At 41.9% G+C, this 22,154-nt stretch overlaps 1 long non-coding RNA gene across 1 annotated transcript; it reads right to left on the bottom strand.

Moving 5' to 3' along the window:
- Positions 1 to 4,937: 4,937 nt before the first annotated feature.
- LOC124864135 lies at positions 4,938 to 6,340 on the bottom strand. Its single transcript, XR_007037270.1, has 3 exons — positions 6,174 to 6,340; positions 5,409 to 5,547; positions 4,938 to 5,030 (listed from the first exon to the last, which is right to left on the bottom strand). It is a non-coding gene; the product is annotated as an uncharacterized LOC124864135 (long non-coding RNA).
- Between the last annotated feature and the right edge of the window lie 15,814 nt (positions 6,341 to 22,154).

Raw genomic sequence — 22,154 nt, 5'->3', positions numbered from 1 at the left:
AGATAAATCCCCTGACCCAGATTGGACTGGCAGCAAAGTTCTCTACAACAATTGTGGCCTTAACCTTGGGATCTTCTTTTTTAGTTTGTCAAACACATTACACCTACAGCTAAGTCCAAAATTATTCATACCCCTGGCCGATTTGTATTTAAAATAGGTTTTGTTCAGCCTCCGAGTTTATTTTTCATATGAAATGAGACAGGCATCTCTCAAAAAGTAATGAAACCATGTTAAAGGAGTATCAGTTTAAAAAAAAAATATTTTCTCATTTTATTTACCTTTTATTAAAAATGTCATATAGAAAACTATAGACCTTTCAATAATCGGTGGAAAAAATTTAAAAATCTTTTTAATTGCTCACCACTTTAATGCATGTTTTCACTGGTATTTTTTGATGATTTATCTTTGGTAATGAACTTCAAAGTATTTGAGGTTGCAAGACCTCCTTGCCATCACCCTAATCTTTAGCTACTTTTCACAGATTATCTATTAGATTCTTGCCAGGAGTCTGACGGTGCCAATCCTAAACATTAACATTACTTCCAGCAAGAAGGAAACATGTTGGTAAGATTAGAAGATTACTGTAATCCTCTGTCTGCCAGGAGTATTAATAATACTTGGTTAACTGTAACTATGTACTATTAATTGTTATGAAGCAAGACGTTATTCCAGTTCACCAGACAAAACCACATACAGTTTTAGCTATTAACCACCCAATAATACTCCTCAACAAATTCCTAACATAGAGATATACAAACAGATTAAAACAAGTACCTAATGAAATTCATAGATAATCTCAGATATGATGTATGCACCAAAGGTCAAGGTTATCATTTTTGAATTATGAGATGGTTCTTCATCTTCCTGGAAAATCCTCACACTCTTAACCCGAATAAGTTGATTTTACAAGAAAATTGCGTGGAAACCCATTGCCTAAAACCATTCTAGTTTTAACACAAAGATTAAACTAAACAGGTTTAGTTATGTTAACATCTAACTATAGTACAATGTAACAAACACATTTAGCAGTCTTTACTAAAACGGATTAGCTCAAAAAATGTCTTCCTAGTTGTATAAAATAACTATTTTAAGCTAATTTTACATAGCCAAATGAAGCAAATAACCAATATAATATTATTTAAAGCTACTTATAATATTTAGTTAATATAAGTAAAGACATTTCCTCTAATTAAATTACCCTTTAGATCGTTAATCTTCAAATTGTACAGAATGGAAAGAATTAAAGAATACATTAATGTTACAATATATTTATTTTTCACAGAAAGTTTCTGCAAAAGAACATTTTAGGTGTAACTTGTAATCAGGTTTGTCACAAGTACAAAAATGGCATTGAAACAGTAGCCAAAAACAAAAAAAAAAGCTTGCTATCTAAAAGGCAAGAAATATAGGCATTAAAAGTGCTTGACATCAATTCAACAATATATGTATGCTTGTGAAAAACTACACATTAAAATTCGACGCAATCTTCTAAATTTTCAACTTGAAAAAGGACAAATGAACTGTGTTAAAGGGAAGATTTTGCACGTTCTATGTGAATATATAGTCTTAGTAAATGTAGTCAACAAGCAATAAATCCCTGTGCTGCTAAATTGTTTGAGAAAACTTATTTTGCAAAATATATAGTTGTGTTTCTGTTAAGGAAACATGACTACATGTTATTTCAACATACATTTCTAGATTGCCCTCTGCCACAGATGTGGATTTATGAAGGCACTACTGCACAGCCCAATGAGCAGGAAAATGTTTTGGTCAATCGAGCACACAGTCAAATTTACAGCTTCAACTCAATGGACATTTACATGAAAAGTACAAAATTTTCCTTTAACTGTATTATATCAACTGAGTATTACTACGTAGTCCTGAGCATACGCCTCTACATCTGGTACTGTATAGAGCACAAATGGCTGGACATTCATGTCTCTCATAACATTGTAAACTTAACATTATAAACTTTCCTAAACAGTAAAAGCTGTGGCAGAACTTGCAGGTGTAACACAACACACAAGACAACATGGCTTTACATCGCAAGCTGGTTTTTCAATGTTTGTAACTTTGGTTTAATTTCACCGTGGCCCAGCTCTAGAAGTACCTGTTGGATAAACTGGAACGTGAGCTTCATAGACCTGGGGTAGTTGAGATGCTTTGTGTATGAAAGTCCAAAGAGAATGCACATAGCTTTTGGCAAGTCTTGAATGTGGTCCATCACCACTTCTCCTTCATTGATGATCTTCAATGAAGATGGACTGAGATGCAGGGAGGATGATGGGACAGCACCTTCAGGTTCAATGAGGAAGATCCCAATGTCAATGTTGCGGAATGAGTCATCATCATCCGAGTCCTTTATAAAGACCACAACAGTGATATTTCTCATTAAGTGACCATCAATAATTGAACAAAAATAATAATTACCACAATCCAATTGCAATATCTGTCATATCATGTGTTTTATCATACCATGCAGCCCTTGTTTCCTGGTGTAAATTATGAATGAGTTTGAGCTCCACAAAAAAAACCACCTTTCCAGCATCATTAGCTGCTACTGATAAGTCCAACAATACTTCATTATTTCAATTGTTTAAAACTATGCTCACAGGATTTCTTCATATATAGAAACTGTCATCAGGGTTCCCACACCTGACTGTCTAGGCCCAAATCCTGACATGAATCCAACATAGAATAAGATATAAATTAGGATTAAAGGGATAGTTTGGATTTTTTAAAGTGGGGTTGTTTGAGGTGCTTACAGATGGTCAGTATGTTACCTACAGTAGATGGTGGTCAGCCTTTCCCCACTTTGAAGAAGCAGCAGGAGGATCAGTGTTGCCATGTACTTTTGTGGGCATGGTCAGCATCAATTTGCATTTTTAGAAACCTCAAAAAATCTATTTAGGTTTTTGTTGTCGCATAATTAATATTTTTTTCAGTGCTTTACATCGTTGTCCATCAGACATTTCTGACTAGAATTTTAAGTTATAGCGCTCTCTTCACAGAAACCAAATACCACAGGCAAGTTTAGTCATTTTACCTCAGAACACAAGGTTTGCTTTTCTATAATGTCCTTGAACTGTTAAGTTTGTGCTGTTTTGTGATTTCTGTGAATCTAAACCATTCAAATAACATTAATAAGCAAACAGATTGAGGCAGCAGTAGAAGAGCAGCTCCTGTGTTCAGCAAAGTAAAGCGACTGATTTTGCCTTTGCAGTTTGGGTGTTTTGGCAGAAACGATATTTATATAGCTAATATAACTGAGATTTTATATAAATATATATATTGGTATGTACACTTCACTGATAGATTTTTTTAGGTGACTAAAATAATGTTGTTGCAGACACTGTCCACAGCAGCGTATCGCTTTATTTCCTACACCAGTACCATTGCTGCTTCTACAAACTGGGGATATGTCGAATGCCACTTATTGCAAGTAATACACCGACTTTGGATAAATAGCTCATATAAACAATAAATTATTACAAAATAAATATCATTCTGCAAAAAATGAATTTAGGTACTTCAAATGATCCATGTGTATTTTCAAAAATTTTCAAATTTTCAAGGCAATCATCCCCTACACCCCAAACTCACAAACCTTAAAGACTTTCAAGGAGAGAACAACGTTTAAGAGTGACAAATTCAAGATTGAGCTGTCATTGTATGGAAGCAAATCGTTACCATATTTCAAATGAAAAAGCATTTCCAGAAATGCTTTTTCATTTTAAGAATGTGGCTGCATTATTTGACTCATAAATGAAATTAGTGATCAATCATCCTATTGCATTTTAATTTTCTTCTTCACGACTGCACATTTTATGCCATTATCAAAAAGAAAACAAAGCAGACATTGCTTTTTCGTTTTCATGGTCTGCCCGTAAAGTACTGCTCAGAACGCGAAAACGAAAAAGCATTCCGAGCTGCGGGCGCAGCTGAGTGACGTCAGCAGCCGCTCTTCCTCAGCTCCCTGCTGACCGAGCTACCCATCTTGTTCGGTAGGGGGCGCTGTGCACGTCTGCATTGCATTACATTGCAAACGTGCCAAGAAATTGATTGAATTGCAGCAAGGCCGAGCTCAATTTGTGGCCACCGGAAGTGATGCCAATGCTGATTATCGGCAAACGGGATGTCATTGTTGTTATAGCCTGTTACCTTTACATAATGATTTCATTATTGATTATTATTTAATAAACAGCTTTAGTCCCATAACATAAGGTGATTGTATTTACTTGACATGAAAACTAAATAGCACTATGTGTTTGTGTGACGTGTTGAAAGGATGACGAAGATTTATTGCACAAACAGCCTGTTTATTATAGAGCACGAGCAGCTATTCTGAATTGTCACTCACAGAAAATTATAAATAAATGCTTAAAAACACGCTGGATGTCCCAGGTCCTAAGGCTGCCACAAGGGTGCCACAGCCTGCCACCGGAACTGCCAATTCTGCCTGCCACTGCCACAAATTGAGTTCGGCCCTGCTGCAATTCAATCAATTTCTCGGCACGTTTGCAATGTAATGCAATGCAGACGTGCACAGCGCCCCCTACCGAACAATATGGGTAGCTCAGACAGCAGGGAGCTGAGGAAGAGCGGCTGCTGACGTCACTCTGCTGCGCCCGCCGCTCGGAATGCTTTTTTGTTTTCGAATTCTGGGCAGTACTTTGCGGGCAGACCACGAAAACGAAAAAGCAATGTCCGCTTTGTTTTCTTTTTGATTATGGCATAAAATGTGCAGTCGTGAAGAAGAAAATGCAAATGCAAATAGGATGATTGATTACTAATTTTATTTATGGGTCAAATAATGCAGCCACATTCTTAAAATGAAAAAGCATTTCTGAAAATGCTTTTTCATTTGAAATATGGTAACGATTTGCTTCCATATCATTGTTCCTTTAGGTAGTCTTATAGAGAGTAAAAATACTCACAGAGCCTTGTTTGTAGATGTCTGAGGGGTTGTCTCCAAGGATAAGAGGAAGCACTCTGAGAACTAGTGTCCCAATAGCAGTTGGCTCTGCAGTCTTCTTGGACAGTAAAATGACAGACAAGTGAGCAACCAAACACAGTTGATTGCATTACACAATTAGAGGTTCCTACACATTTTTAAGCATCATAACCAAAGACCTTTGAATGCACATTCCCTAACATTTAAGAACACATGCATTATGGTTAAATAACCAACTGTTGCAACATTGAGAAGAGCTAGCAGGCTTTACTAAAGGTCTCCAACCGCTTTACTGGAGTGCAAAAGCTCACAGGCTTGTTTTTCCCATCCTTAAATTCCAAAATCTTTCAAACATTTGAAGAATCTATGGGAAGCATGAAAATGAATACAGCTGCACTTAAATAGCATGTCATTACACGAGCTATTAAAAGCCATAATGCATAACAGGACCAACCTTGGTCTGTTAGCCAAAAGCTGTGTCAGCTTTTGGCCAACATTCCCTCTCTTATAAGACGAGGACTGTGGCGATCGATGCTCTCATAGATTTCCTGCTTGAGGTTCTTGCCAACAATCCTGTTGAACTTCATGTATACCTGCAAAGTACAGAGTACGCTTCAATATTACATCTCAACAGCTAATAATAACCAAAACTGGAAGTGCCATTGTGAGGCCAGCAATAAAAATTGCACAGGTGCAGTCAGGGGCATGGTTTAATCAATTTAAATCTGGGGTAATTTAGATTTTTCAAGTCAAACTTCTTTGACAAAAGCAGTTATTTTACCTCGCACAACACAGGAGTTGCTTGTCTACTGCCTTGATTTTTTTTTGTGATATTGTGTGACCTCTGTGAATCCAATTGGACACTTTAAACACTGAAATTCCATGTTATACATTATTATTAGTTATACATTATTAATAGCTTTGCTACTCAATTCTGAATTGTCAATTCCATGATTCTAAAGTCTGTTACTTCTATGGATATTTGTTGGGAAGTAACTTTTTAAGAAGCAGGATAGTGTACAGTGAACAGGGCATTACTGAAAAGTCCTGCAAAGGGTTAATTTTGCAATAATGACCAACTCACTTTGCAATATCCCTTGCCTAACATACAGAGACAGTTGTGGGCAGCAACTCCCATGTCCTGCAAGGTAAAATGACTGTTTTTGCAGACAGTCTGGTTGGGTAAAAACGTAACCCCTTTTCTCTGATATAAACTCACAGTATTTGCACTTCCAATGCATCCTCACACGGACCTGTAAAAACAAAAAATAAGAAAATCATTATGTCAGAGATAAAAAAAATATGGTATTTTGAAATATTGTCTGCCTCTGCAATTTCTGGCTTCACAGTTGCATCTCCACTCTAGTCTGTTGTCCAGGTGAACACCGAGGTATTTATACTCCTCCACCACCTCCACTTCTTCTCCCATGATAGAAATAGTTTTTGACTTATTCCTGTTTCTCTTAAAATCTACAATCATCTCCTTTGTTTTAGTCACGTTCAAGATGAGATGATTGTTTCCACACCATGCCACAAAGCGGTCCACCACCTTCCTGTACTCAGGTTCTTGTCCATCTCTGATCCACCCCACGACTGCAGAGTCATTGGAGTATTTCTGCAGATGACAGGAGTCTGTCTTGTACTGGAAGTCTGAGGTGTACAGAGTAAAAAGGAATGGTGAGAGTACAGTCCCCTGTGTTGCTCCTGTGCTGCTGACTACCTGGTTAGACTCACAACCCTTCAGTCTCACAAACTGCGGTCTGTTTGTCAGGTAGTCTTTAATCCAGGAGATTGTTGAGGCCTCCACCTGAGTCTTCTGGAGTTTCTGACAAAGCAAATCAGGTTGGATTGTGTTAAATGTTCTGGAGAAATCAAAGAACATGATCCTCACAGTGCTGCTGGCTTTGTCCAGATGACAGTGGGTTTGTTGAAGCAGGTGTATGATGGCATCTTCAACTCCAACTCCACAGTGATAAGCAAACTGAAGGGGGTCCTGATGGTTTACTGTTTGCTTACTCAGGTGGGCCAACATGAGTCTCTCTGGGACCTTCATGATGTGGGATGTCAGGGCAACAGGTCTATAGTCATTGAGGACTGATGGGTGAGTTTTCTTTGGTACCGGAACAAGACAGGAGGTCTTCCACAAAACCGGAACATTCTTCTGGGCCAGGCTAAGGTTGAAGAGGTGATGCAGAATCCCACAGAGCTGCTCTGCGCAGGCCTTCAGGACTCTAGGGCTGACATGATCTGGACCTGCAGCCTTATTCTGATTCAGTCTCTCCAGTTGCATCTTCACCTGACTTCTTGAGACACACAGGTGGAAGGTGGAGGCAAAGGAAGCATCAGCATCTTCTGATATGGTTGAAGGCAAACATGTAGAAGCAGAAGGGTGTAGGGCTGAGGTGGAAGATAAAAAATTTGAGATGTTACTGGACAGCTGTGGGTCAAAGGAGGGTGGAATGTCTGTTTGGCTGTGAGCAGGAGAGGAGGATGCAAAGCTTGTTTCTGAACTGAACCTATTGAAGAATGTGTTCAGTTCATTGGCTCTGTCCAGACCTTCATTGGTCTGATCATCCTTCTGCTTGAAGCCTGTGATCTTCTTCATCCATGTCCACACATCTCTGATATTTTTTTGCCGGAGCTTGCTTTCCAGCTTCTTCTTGTACACCTCCTTGCTGTCTCTTATCTTGACTTTAAGTTGCTTCTGTATACTCCTCAATAATTCTCTGTCTCCCTCTCTGAAGGCTCTTTTGTTCTTATTAAGCAGGTCCTTCGGGTCACTGGGGATCCAGGGTTTGTTATTGGGGAAGCATCTCACGGTTCGGGTGGGGATGATGTTATCCACACAGAAGTTTATATAGTCGGTTACACACTCAGTCATGGCATTGATGTCCTCTCCATGTGGCTGGCACAGTGCGTCCCAGTTTGTAGCCTCAAAGCAACCTTGCAGGGCTTCTTCAGTTTCCTGTGACCATTTTCTCACAGTCCTCTTTATTACAGGCTGTCTCTGAACAAGGGGCTTATATTTCGAGCAGAGAAAAATAAGATTGTGATCTGTTTTGCCTAGAGGAGGTCTTGCTGTAGAGATGTATGAGTCCTTGACATTTGCATGAAACAAATTCAATGTTTTGTTTTCTCTGGTAAAGCAGCTGACAAACTGTTGAAACGTTGGAAGTGTAGCAGAAAGTGAAGCATGGTTAAAATCACCAGACATTGCCACAAATGCATTGGGGTGTTGTGTCTGTAGCTTAACAACTGAGCTGATGGCATCAAATGCAGTGTCGGCAACAGCTAAAGGTGGAACGTATATTGTTGCCAAAATAACACTGGTGAACTTTCTGGGTAAATGATATGGATGAGAATGTGCTGCTAACAGTTCAATATCTGGACTGCAGAGACGACACTTCACAGTAACATGTCCTGGATTGCACCATCTGTTGTTCACAAGTACTGCCAGTCCATCTCCTTTACATTTGCCGCTCCTCTTTAAATCTCTGTCTGCTCGTATGGTTAAAAAGCCCAGCAGAGAGACGCTGGAGTTGGGGATATGATCCTGCAGCCATGTCTCAGTAAAACACATAATACTGCATGCCCGGTACTCTGGCCGGGTCCTTTGTAGGGCTTGGAGTTCATCCAACTTGTTTCCCAACGATCTCACATTGCCCATCATAATCGACGGAAGAGATGGTTTGAACTTCCTCCTTCTCTCTGTTCTCTTAGCTCCTGCTCTACATCCACGGCGTCTCCTTTTCAACTCATCAAGGATTTGGGGTTGTAGTTGAAGTATTATTTGAGCTTTTGAGATATTAATCAGCTGCTCCCGGTTGTAAGAAACAACCCCGTTGCCATGGCAATGCATCATAAGAAATGTCCAAAAATAGAAAGTATTAAGAAAAATCCTCCAGGCTGCACAGCATCTGACACCGGACAGGACAGTTGTCCAAAAAAATAAAAAATAAAAATATCAACTGTATCCACCACAAGAGGAATAGTTCCCAAAAAAGAATAAATCAGAATAAGTACGGTGTAGAATATAAACTATCTATGTGTGTAACTGCAATGTGTGGAAATAGGGGGGGTCAACCTTAAGGAGTGAAGCATAGAGAGTGCAAGGTCATAAATTAGAAGAGGATAGGGAAGGCCAGAGACAGTGGAGGATGAGTTGCATGTTACAATCAGAAGTATTCCTTATTTGGACCTAAGGGACTGTTATGTTATGTTATGTTATACATGTGGGACATGATATATGTATATGTTGAACACACCCTTGAGACTGAATAAAACTAGCTGGAAGCAAGAGTTGAGCAGAGTTGGGCTCACAGATACATGGCTGGAGTCTCCATCTCTCACTCTGCAGAGGCGAACATAAGTAGATTGCACTTGTGTTTATTTCACTCTTTGAAACCTGTACCCAAATCAACGGACCCGGGGAAGCAGAGACGGCTTCAACAATTGGTGGCTCGTCCGGGATTTGGAACAACAGGCGAAAGAAATTCGGACCACTGACGAGGACCAACAGGCATCAGACACGGGCTAGCCAAAACTACAAAACAGGTAAGCAGAACTTGTTTAATCAAAACTCTGCTTTTGGATTTTCGATAGGCTAAATTAATATTGTGTCTGATGTCTAAGTAAGTCTGAGTCTGCCAAAACGTAAGAAAAAGAGTGTCATAAATGTTGACTAGGATTTAAACTGGTGAATAGGAGGTTGTTTTAAACTGGTGAATAAGATGTTGTTTTAAGAGAATTACAAGACTTAGTGGTGGTATTGTGTGGAAAAATATAGTAGTTTCTCGAACGTGGCAGTTCAGAGTACGTCCTCGACGGAGGTCTACTGTTAGCTAGGTTTGAGGCCTAAGGAATTGAGAGACCTCAAATTCTATAGAGAAGTAAATACACTGAGATCAGGCACAAACACGTGGGTGTGAATGCCGTGTTTTACGTGAGTTCTGCCTCAGTAAAATCGGATTACAGACGTAATAAAAGCACAAACACATAGTCTGAGAATAAGTCCTGTGAAGTGATGAACTGTGAGCTGACATAAAATTCAGCAAGACCAGGCTTTTTGGTAAAAAACTCATGAGCTGTGCGCAGAGGAAATAATCTGTGTTACAGGCTTGTTAGGAGTGAGTGAAAATTTGTGGAGAAGCAGCTGTGGAGAGCAGCTCTCTCATTGCGGTGGGCAAGTGGTTTAGTTTGAAGAAAAAAAATGCAAGAAAAGAGAGAGATTTGGCTGAAAAAATGTGTAGAGACAGCAGTTGTTTGAGCAGAGGAAAATGGAAGGACCTGGCAAATAAAGCAGAAAAAGACGAAAAGTTTTGGTTACAAATGAGATTCTTGTGGCAGAGTAGTGATCATGCTATGACTGAGAACAGAGACTGGAAGAGTAAACAGATTAAGGATAGCAGTACAGTTGAAATGCTGCCATCATATGAACTTTTAGCAGATCAGCCCGCTTTATCACACCACAAGGCCCCCACCTCTCCTCTTACTGGCTCATATCCTACACTGAAAGTAACTGGGGGACAAATAAGCATGTGTGATTTACCGCCAGTAACTGCTCAGCCTCCTCCTCAGCCTCCTCCTCACCCCCCTGCTCGGCCCCTGCCTCTCTTCTCTCCTCACATTCTACTGATGGGTCTGTATTATCATTCATATCACAGGCCCCACAAACTGATCCATTTGCTGACCGGGTATTACGGGACAAACTGCGGCCAGTTTCTGGCCCAATAAAGTGTTCCACCCCGTATATTTCCCATTCACCTACTGATATGGAATTGGTCACACCTCTGAAAGCCGATGTAATTGAGGGCTCAGTTAATATGTCAGTGTCAGGGAAATGGATAAGAGACGAACCACCGACTGCAGTAACTTATCATATGCAGGCACCACCTATTACAGTACAGAATCAGACACCAATTGAAAATGAGGAAGCTATGTTATCTTCCTCAACCCCAATGCCACTAGTACCTGAGGCTATGCCTCCCCCTGCTGGACATGGCTATAACATGAGACCCCGAACTCAATCCAAATCTTCTTATATGGGTCCACTGTTCCAACAACAATTTGGAGCAAATAGATACAAACCTTTTGCACTGGGAGATCTTACCACTTTGTGTGACAAATTGCCTCCCATCTCAGAAGGAGCGTCTATATGGTTACAGACTCTAGATTCCCTGACAGCAGGTACCACGTTAGCTCTAGGTGACTATCGGGCCATTGCTGGACGATGCATGAAGCCACACAGCTGTCGGGACATAGAGCTTGCTGCAGGTACAACAACAGTACCAGATGAGGTCCTACTTACTGTATATTCCACTCATATAGGCACAGCTCTTAGACAAATGTATCCAGTATCCAGAGGACGTACCATTCCAAAATTTGAGTGGAACGCAAACACAAATCCTAGAGAATATTTAGATCAGTGCAAATCCGTGTGGCAAACACAGACAGGAAGTAATCCAGACGGAGCTGGTCCCCAAAGGGACTGGTTCCGTGATGCTGTTTTAAGAGAGTTACCGCTGCAGGTTAAAACTAACATGGAGGATAACCCAGATCTGCCTGGATCAGAAATTGCAGTATGGGATCGCCACCTGATACATAATTTATTTTAACTCAAAGAGGCAAAACAAGATGAGGAGAGTGAATTAAAAACGTTACAAACTCAGCTCCAGAAAATGCAATTAGCAGAAGCTAAACTGAAGGTCGGGGAAAAGAAGAAGGAGGGTAAAACATCTAAAATTATGTATGAAGGTGCAGTGTCTCAGCCCCCTCAGGCTCCTCCATTTCCTGGAAATCAAGAAACAGCAGGACCGTGGCATCAGGCCTCGGTCCCATATCAGGGACATGCTGGTCGTTTTGGGGGACGTGGAGGGCCAAGAGCAAGGGGATTTCAGAGAGGACCACAGAGGAGGCTGGGTAATGCTGATGTGTGTTATTACTGCAATGAGCCTGGACACTGGGCCCAAGATTGCCCCCATAAGAATGGTCCACCCGGAGGGTATGGGTGTTATGGTCCCGCCATAGCTCCTCCGGCCCATCCATACAGAAGCAGAGGTGGCCCAGCACGCGGTGCATACGGACCATAACTCCAATTACCAGCCTGGGACGAGCCTAGTCGCTGGCCTGAGCACCACTGAAGGTCCCCACCGACCCCAGAAGACAGCGGGACTGCGGACCCCCTGCTGTCTGTGACTGTGTCCGGAAATAGCCTTCCTTTTCTGGTGGACATTGTGGCCACATCTTCAACCATCAAACAGGCTCCTCCAAACACACTCTCCACCAGGACTACAACTGTCATGGGGTTCTCGGGGGCAAAGCAGGTCCTGCCATATACCAAGCCTTTAAAGACTGAAATTGGTGGACAAATACTGAATCACAGTTATCTAGTCTCCACTGACACACCAGTAAATGTACTGGGTAGAGACATGTTAATAAAACTGGGAGCAACCATTTTATGTGGGACTGATGGACTGCAGGTTCACCTGCCCAATGGCATTCAGTTATTTTGTGACAATAACACTTCTTTTTCTCATGGACAGTACCTCCTCCAGCCACTGCAGGACTCAATAGCTGATATATACTGGGTTTTGCTGCAACCTGAAACCACCGCGCACAGAGGCATTCTCTCGGCTTTCCATCGGTGGAAATCCTGGGTCTCCACTCTGGCGCCCTATGTACCTCCTCCTGACACCTTGTTTTATGATAGAAATAATTGTGAATGCTACCAGGAAAGCTTTGCTGACGAGTTAGAGGGTACACACTGGGACATTGCCACCACAGACATTTATGTAGCACCAGAAGGAGTGGTGGCCGAGGTTCATTTGACTAGAGAGCAGGAAGTGTGGTTTAGGATGTGGTCTGATGGCGTGCCTCATGTTTCTTTGGCTCTGCACCCAGGTCATGAAGCACGTGAACTTGGAGGTGTGTTAAAACGCTCCCTGAATCTACAGGATTGGCAGCCTTTGGCAACCCCTAGCCTTTTTTATTCGCCCTCAGGGAACACTTATCGCATATTCAACCACTCCACGGATGTGGGCACACTGGAGCATGTTCAGTTAGACAGACACCATGGCAGGGAAAAAACAGAGCATCCACTGGCAGCTGCTGTTGTGGAAAAAATGCCTTCCACCCTCTGGGCAGAGGGGCCCACGGATGTAGGTCTGATTAAATGTTCCCCCATTACTTTTCAGTTGACCACCGACCAACCAATATGGAAGCCCCAATACCCTCACAAGCCAGCAGCAGAACTAGGCATTAAAGATACAGTGGAAGGCCTCTGGAACTCGGGTGTTTTAGAGTCTGTACATTCCTCTTCATGGAACACACCCATTTTGCCGGTGGAGAAAAAAGGGACAGGTAAATGGCGCATGGCACATGATTTACGGGCCATAAATGCAGCTTTGGCCACCCCTACCGTTCCCGTGCCCAATCCCTATGTGGCTCTGACAAATCTGAACCTTGACCATTGCTGGTTTACCTGCATTGATCTGGCCAACGCATTTTTCTGCCTTCCGTTAGCTGAGGAACGCAGGGACATTTTTGCATTTACCTATAAATCTCATAGGTATAGATACACTCGTTTGCCGCAGGGATTCGCGCTTTCTCCAGGGATTTTCAATCAGGTTCTAAAAGACTCTCTCCAAGATTGCCTATTACCACCAAACACCACTCTGATTCAGTACGTGGATGACATTCTCCTCGCAACGCCCACTGTGGCTGAATGCCTTGAGGCAACAGCAATTGTCCTGTCACATTTGGCTAAAAAAGGCTACAAGGTTAGCAAAGCCAAACTCCAGATCTGCAGACGCCAGGTTGATTTTTTGGGCAGAGTTGTTTCCCAGCCTGGCACGGGGATGTCCCCAGCTCACCAATCTGCAGTTTTGTCCCACCCAAAACCACTCCTGGTTAAGGACATGTTGTCTTTCCTAGGATTCACAGGGTATAGCAGATCTTTTGTGCCCGGCTACACCGACCTCACTGCACCCCTTAGAGAGCTTGTCAAAAGACAGGGCATGAGAAACCTCACTGCCCCGCTTGAATGGACCAGAGAAGCTGAAGAAGCGTTCATTAACTTAAAAACCAGCCTCTCGCAAGCTACACATTTGGCACATCCAGATTACATGTTGCCCTTCCACTTGGATGTTTCTGTCACAGCACACACAGCCAATGGTGTGCTGTTCCAAAAAAAAAAAAAGGGGGGGGGGGGGGGGGGGGGGGGTTAGGACAGTCCTCATGTATATAAGTGTAATGTTGGACAACATGGAACAAAGACATCATGAGTGCACCCGACATGCAGCAGGGATGGCTAAAATAATCCAAAAAACAGCTCATGTAGTGATGGGACACCCTCTTAACATACTGGTCCTTCTCAAAATATTAGCATATTGTGATAAAGTTCATTATTTTCCATAATGTCATGATGAAAATTTAACATTCATATATTTTAGATTCATTGCACACTAACTGAAATATTTCAGGTCTTTTATTGTCTTAATACGGATGATTTTGGCATACAGCTCATGAAAACCCAAAATTCCTATCTCACAAAATTAGCATATCATTAAAAGGGTCTCTAAACGAGCTATGAACCTAATCATCTGAATCAACGAGTTAACTCTAAACACCTGCAAAAGATTTCTGGGGCCTTTAAAACTCCCAGCCTGGTTCATCACTCAAAACCCCAATCATGGGTAAGACTGCCGACCTGACTGCTGTCCAGAAGGCCACTATTGACACCCTCAAGCAAGAGGGTAAGACACAGAAAGAAATTTCTGTACAAATAGGCTGTTCCCAGAGTGCTGTATCAAGGCACCTCAGTGGGAAGTCTGTGGGAAGGAAAAAGTGTGGCAGAAAACGCTGCACAACGAGAAGAGGTGACCGGACCCTGAGGAAGATTGTGGAGAAGGGCCGATTCCAGACCTTGGGGGACCTGCGGAAGCAGTGGACTGAGTCTGGAGTAGAAATATCCAGAGCCACCGTGCACAGGCGTGTGCAGGAAATGGGCTACAGGTGCTGCATTCCACAGACCTGGGCTACAGAGAAGCAGCACTGGACTGTTGCTCAGTGGTCCAAAGTACTTTTTTCGGATGAAAGCAAATTCTGCATGTCATTCAGAAATCAAGGTGCCAGAGTCTGGAGGAAGACTGGGGAGAAGGAAATGCCAAAATGCCAGAAGTCCAGTGTCAAGTACCCACAGTCAGTGATGGTCTGGGGTGCCGTGTCAACTGCTGGTGTTGGTCCACTGTGTTTTATCAAGGGCAGGGTCAATGCAGCTAGCTATCAGGAGATTTTGGAGCACTTCATGCTTCCATCTGCTGAAAAGCTTTATGGAGATGAAGATTTCATTTTTCAGCACGACCTGGCACCTGCTCACAGTGCCAAAACCACTGGTAAATGGTTTACTGACCATGGTATCACTGTGCTCAATTTGCCTGCCAACTCTCCTGACCTGAACCCCATAGAGAATCTGTGGGATATTGTGAAGAGAACGTTGAGAGACTCAAGACCCAACACTCTGGATGAGCTAAAGGCCGCTATCGAAGCATCCTGGGCCTCCATAAGACCTCAGCAGTGCCACAGGCTTATTGCCTCCATGCCACGCCGCATTGAAGCAGTCATTTCTGCCAAAGGATTCCCGACCAAGTATTGAGTGCATAACTGTACATGATTATTTGAAGGTTGACGTTTTTTGTATTAAAAACACTTTTCTTTTATTGGTCGGATGAAATATGCTAATTTTGTGAGATAGGAATTTTGGGTTTTCATGAGTTGTATGCCAAAATCATCCGTATTAAGACAATAAAAGACCTGAAATATTTCAGTTAGTGTGCAATGAATCTAAAATATATGAATGTTAAATTTTCATCATGACATTATGGAAAATAATAAACTTTATCACAATATGCTAATATTTTGAGAAGGACCTTTATTAACATCACATGGCGTGGTGGCTTTTGTGAACTCTCAGGCTTTCACACTCTCACCACTGAGACAACAGAGGCTGAGAAAGGTGCTGGAGGCCCCAAACATCACATACACACATGAAGGAATAAACATGGCAGACAGAATGACATCAGGAGAACCACATGTCTGTGCAGAAAAAGTGGAGTTTAATGAAAAAATCAGACCAGATCTACAAAGTACATCTCTGACAGATGCTAGAAATCTGTATACAGATGGTTGCTGTTTCAGACATGACACAGAAGGACTTAAGGCAGCATACGTGGTTGTGGAAGACACAGGGACAGATTTTGTCACAGTACAGGCAGAAGAACTGACAGATGCACAATCAGCGCAGAGAGCAGAAGTTTTGGCAGTAAAAGCTGCTCTAGAATTAGGAGAAGGACAGAAAGTAAACATTTACACAGACTCAGCATATGCTACAAGGGCAGTGCACGTTGAACTAAAGCAATGGTTGAGAACAGGGTTCAGGACAGCAGGACAGAAACCCATTAAGCATGAACAGGAAATGAAAAGGCTGGGTGAAGCTTTGTTGCTCCCTCAAGAAGTAGCCGTCATTAAATGCAGAGGACATGACAGCAGTAACACCAGAGTAGCACAAGGTAATCAGGCCACTGACCGGGCATCTAAACAGTGTGCAGGATATCAGCCCAGGCACATAATGCTGTGTTCAGAAGCAGGGTGGACACCAGGACCCACCCTGGAAGAAGTAATGAAATTACAAAAGGGGGCCTCTCCTGAGGAAAAATCAGTTTGGAAGGCACGAGGGGGCTCACAAGACCAGAATGGTCTCTGGAGAAGCCCAGATGGACGTCCCATCTTGCCACCAGGTCTTACCAAAGTAGCTCTAGAAGAAGCGCACGGAGTAGGACATGAAAGGGAGTACCCAAAGAAAGGGAATTAGACTCTCTAGGAGTTTTACCATAGGTGGAGTGTTAATCTCAGTATTCATTGTTACGTTTATCTTATGGTATTTTTGTGAACTTCCATTCCAGATATGTTCTGAAAACCACTCCGGGAAGGTGTCCAAAAGGTCTAGGGTAACTCCATCCGAGGACGTATGCCTTAAGCGTTATGGGGGATTAGAATTCAATTACATGTTAGGAGCAACTACCACTTTTCGGTTTGACCTGTGTGATGTTATAAAGTGTGGGAAGAATCCGACTGCCTGGTTGGGGTATAATGTGTATTTGTGTGCCAATGTCGACATGTCCACCCAATGCGCTGCAGGCAGGACCATGAGTTTAAATGGGGGAAACGTGCTTTGCGGAAATTGGGGTCACGCAGTGGGGTATATGGGTATGTGGACACCCACCCTGACATATATAAATTTACGGAATAAAGAATAAGCCAAACAAATCAGCCTGGTACGGGCGTTGACGCATAGCACACTTGGGGTTGTCAATACACTATTTTTGTCCATAAAATCGTTACAAGAAGGTTTGCATCGCACCTCTCACAAGTGGGACGAGGTGATGTATTTCACTCTAGGGGTAGAGGTAACAGGGACCGACCCCCAGGTACTAATCAAAGTCAATTTAAATAAACCAACTCCCCAGGTGCAGGCCACCAGCACTCCTACAGTTCCAGAACCAGAAGACCAACTAGAAGGGGTGATGAAAATAGATTACTCCACCCTGCAGCCTCTAGAAATAATCCAGATGGCCACAGGTTATGCAGATGATAATCTTTGGCTGCAATGGATGACACAAACCGCAAAGGAACAAAGTAGGTCTGACTGCATTGCATGTGCATCTGCAAGGCCACACTTAACCACTGACCCAGCCCCTTTATATCCGGAAGATGCTTGGGGTTACAGTTGCATGTTACAACTAACTAAAGAAGCCACCCCAGCCAACTGTACCACGCTAGCTAGCATCTTTCCACACATTCCAAACAATACTAAGACAGGACCATTCACTCCTCAAAGGCTGAATGGGACATATTTTTGTTTCGAGTTCACCTCAAACACCCCAAAGGTGAATGTAGGACAAATTCCCTCGGACTGGTGTAATATCACCACGTCTGGAAAAGTGATTGGACTTTGGGCACGATCAAGATTATATTACTACTGTGGAGGATATAGACTTCTCACTAATATACCAAATAACACCATAGGAGTATGTGCAATGGTCAGGTTGCAGGCCCCGTTGATTTTAATTGGCCCTAATATTACCTCTGTGACATATCAACAAGATAAGGCACTGGCACTCACTCGCAGGAGGATAAGACATATTATGAAAAGAAGCACTTCAACCACTTTTGACCTGAGTCAGGGTTCCCACACCTATATAGATGCAATTGGAGTTCCTCGAGGAGTCCCAAATGAGTATAAACTTGCAGATCAAATATCAGCTGGATTTGAAAACATCCCTATTATAGCTGCCTTGTTCCCAGTAACTCCCAATAAAAATGTAGACCACATTAATTATATTCATTATAATGTTTTGCGGCTGGCAAATCTAACTCGAGATGCTGTAAAAGGTTTATCTGAACAATTGGCCCCAACTTCTCTCATGGCAGTACAAAATAGGATGGCATTGGATATGTTGTTAGCTGAAAAGGGGGCGTGTGTGCCATGTTTGGAGATATGTGTTGTACCTTTATTCCTAATAACACTGCACCGGACGGTTCAGTGTCAAGGGCCTTAGAGGGACTTAAGACCCCCTCTCCGCCACCATGCATGAACATTCTGGAATTGATAATCCCCTGGATGAGTGGATGACAGGCATATTTGGACACTGGAAGGGTTTGATAATGTCTTTGATGATTTCTATTACAGTATTTGTAGCTATAATGGTAACCTGTGGATGTTGCTGTGTCCCATGCATTCGTTCTCTGATGGTGCGCCTCATCACCTCTGCAATTGAGCAGAGGGATCCAAAGATAACGATGCCACTGTTGCATATTGACTATAACCAGGATGAGGACTCAGAGTGTGAATTCATGGACACATAATATAATGCATGCATGTTGTTTAATGATTTTCTCTTTTACAGGTGGTACAGTAATATTTTTATATTATTTCTACTTATCTTTAGAAGGACATTTTAGATTGTGAACTCTTTTATAAGAGTTCAAAAGGGGGAATTGTAAAATTTAAACTATCTATGTGTGTAACTGCAATGTGTGGAAATAGGGGGGGTCAACCTTAAGGAGTGAAGCATAGAAGGGGCCTAGGGAGTGAGAAGCATAGAGAGTGCAAGGTCATAAATTAGAAGAGGATAGGGAAGGCCAGAGACAGCGAAGGATGAGTTGCATGTTACAATCAGAAGTATTCCTTATTTGGACCTAAGGGACTGTTATGTTATGTTATACATGTGGGACATGATATATGTATATGTTGAACACACCCTTGAGACTGAATAAAACTAGCTGGAAGCAAGAGTTGAGCAGAGTTGGGCTCACAGATACTTGGCTGGAGTCTCCATCTCTCACTCTGCAGAGGCGAACATAAGTAGATTGTACTTGTGTTTATTTCACTCTTTGAAACCTGTACCCAAATCAACGGACCCGGGGAAGCAGAGACGGCTTCAACAACGGCTTACCTTTCTTTCTACAGACAATTAACAGAGTTAATAACTTAGAACTTGTTATTGTTAATTCGTTATTTTTAAAAGTCTGGAGATCATGGGAAGGGAAGAACAACTATCTACAGCTATGGCTAACTAATCTCTTACATTTTCAGTCAATCCCTAACCGTATAGAACAAACGAGAACTAAGTTAACACAAGCACCTGCTGTTACGAACAATGTGAACCACAAAGCTCATCGTCTTCTATAAGAGCGGCCTTTTCGATTAAAAAATACATTTCCCCGCACAGACACAATACAAGTGGCATGAACTTGATATAATAAAGGTGGTTTTCAGCAACCTACATTTCTGCCAAAGTAACTTGCCATTTTAAACTGAGTGGAAACTGAGAAAGGTTAGCATGCTAAAGCCTAGCAAACCGCTCTTTTAACATTCGCGCTCATCTCCACTTGGTGCTTCGCTTCCAAAATCCTCAACTCTTCACCAAAATAACGATAACGGCCGCCATCGGCTGTAACCGTAATGTTAAGTTACATCTACATGTGGAACTCACCTATCTTTTAGGTAGAAAAATGTCGACAACTATTTGAAATAGTTGTTTCTCACACTTACCAGTCTAGGTGGTTTCAAACGCAAACCGCACAGGAGCCACGGTTGAACAGGTGCATGTTGCTGCAGGGCTGTTTGAATAGGTTCCACCCCCTCTCTTCAAAATCAAAATATCCTAGTTATCTCTGCTTAACAAAATCATTACGCTCTATATTTTAGTAAAAAAGTACGATCAACTAATTTGATTTAGCAATGAGACAGCATTGCAACTAAACATAAAATAATAATTAATGATCACTAAAATGTTTAATCACAATTAGTATTTGGGTTAAGAGTGCAGATCGTCAACAAATTGTGCCTGGATTGTTGTAAGAAGTTGCTCTTGGAGGATATATTGGCCCCTTTCTTTCTTCATGTCAGTGTTTTTGGGAAGAATCATCAGGAAGCCAACTCTTTTGCATGAGAAACAACCCATGCACTGTATCAAAATGCTTTTTAACTGGAACAACACTTGAATTATGGCTGCTCTCGGCTGTTTTTTAACTCACAAAAGATTTTCTGGATGTCTCAAAAAAACACTCGTAAGGAGGATTCATAATAGAGAAAAACAACAGTCTGTCCATCCTTGTTTCTGCATAATTCTAGTCTGTCCTTGATGATTTCATTGGGGAGAAGCAACTTCTTTGCTGTCTCTCTTATCACAAAGGTCTTGTCCTCATGCACTCACATGCACATGCCACCAGTGTTAAGCAATCTCCATACTAGTGTTGACTGAGTTCTTCTTAACAGGACATGGTCCGGGAGTTTGCTGGTCACTCTTTGATGTCCTGAAGCCTTCTTTGCTGCAAAAAGTGGCCAAACATGGTCATGTTTCCGTAACTTGACCAAAGTCCACCTGTGATAAAGTCAGTTGATTGGACATTATTTGGAATGGAGCAGACCTTATTTAATACCTCGTAGTTGACCGTTCATATTAGACCACTGATAACTGATTGTGTCAAAGTAAATTTTGGGAAGGATGTCAGACAAATTCACCCTGAATGTTCTGAATAGCTTTGTGGTCTCCATTATTTGGAAATGAAAGAAGTTGGAAACCACACAGACCATCCATTAATCTGGTGCAAGTGAGTGATTAAAGAAAGGCCTTGGTCAGAGAGGTGACAATTAACCCAATGGTCACTAAAGCATAGCTCCAGTCTTTAGTTGTACTGATAAGAACCACCATTGCTAATGTACTCCACTAATCAGGCTTTTTATGGTATATTGGCCTGATGGAATCCACTGTTCCTAAAAGCCACATGGCAGACTGTTTGAATTTTGGTAAATGGCCTGCACTTGTGTAGCGCTTTTTCAAGTCAAAGGACTCCAAAGCGCTTTACACTACAATTAGTCATTCATACAAATTCACACATTGACAGTGGTGAGCTATAATGTAGCCATAGCTGCCCTACACAGCAAATCTGAAATCGCAAATTTAACACCCTCAGAGTTAAAATGAACACTTTCCCAGGGTTTATATGGGAACCACTGGCAAAGTGTTAAATTAACACTTTTTATTTAGTTAAAATTATTAACACTAGGCAGTGTTGCTTAACAAACTCTTACAGTGTTAAATATTAACACTACAGGATGACTTAAAATTATTAACACTGTGACAGTGTTATCTAATAAGCTCTTACAGTGTTAAATATTAACCCTAACCCCCTAACCCTAACCCCTAACCCCTAACCCTAACACCCGCTACACGACCGAGGACGTTTAGAACAAACATTTAAAATTAATTGGCTACTTAACCTAAATTGTTCAAAACTATATTTTAGAGAGGAATTTAGTTTAACGTTAACCCACAATGTCTTAACATGACATGAAATAAACGCTAACGTTCGGGCAGGTCTGCTTAAAGTTAACAAAAAACTCCATTAGTGGAGAGTTGATACTACCAAAATCAACACCAATACATCAACACTTCACTCTGAAAAAGCCTAACACCAGCATTTTAACACTGATGAATTTGCTGTGTAGGGCAGATTGACAGAAGCAGGGCTGCCATACAGTGGTACCACCTCTGACCACCGTCAGCAGACAAGGTGGGTGAAGTGTCTCGCCCGAATACACAACGACTGAGACGGAGTCGGGGTTCAGGCCGGCAACCAC

The sequence above is a fragment of the Girardinichthys multiradiatus genome, chromosome Y, assembly GCF_021462225.1.
Source record: "Girardinichthys multiradiatus isolate DD_20200921_A chromosome Y, DD_fGirMul_XY1, whole genome shotgun sequence".
Taxonomy (NCBI): Eukaryota; Metazoa; Chordata; class Actinopteri; order Cyprinodontiformes; family Goodeidae; genus Girardinichthys; species Girardinichthys multiradiatus.
Note: the sequence above shows the minus strand (reverse complement) of the source record. Positions and strands in the feature narration are given on the sequence as shown.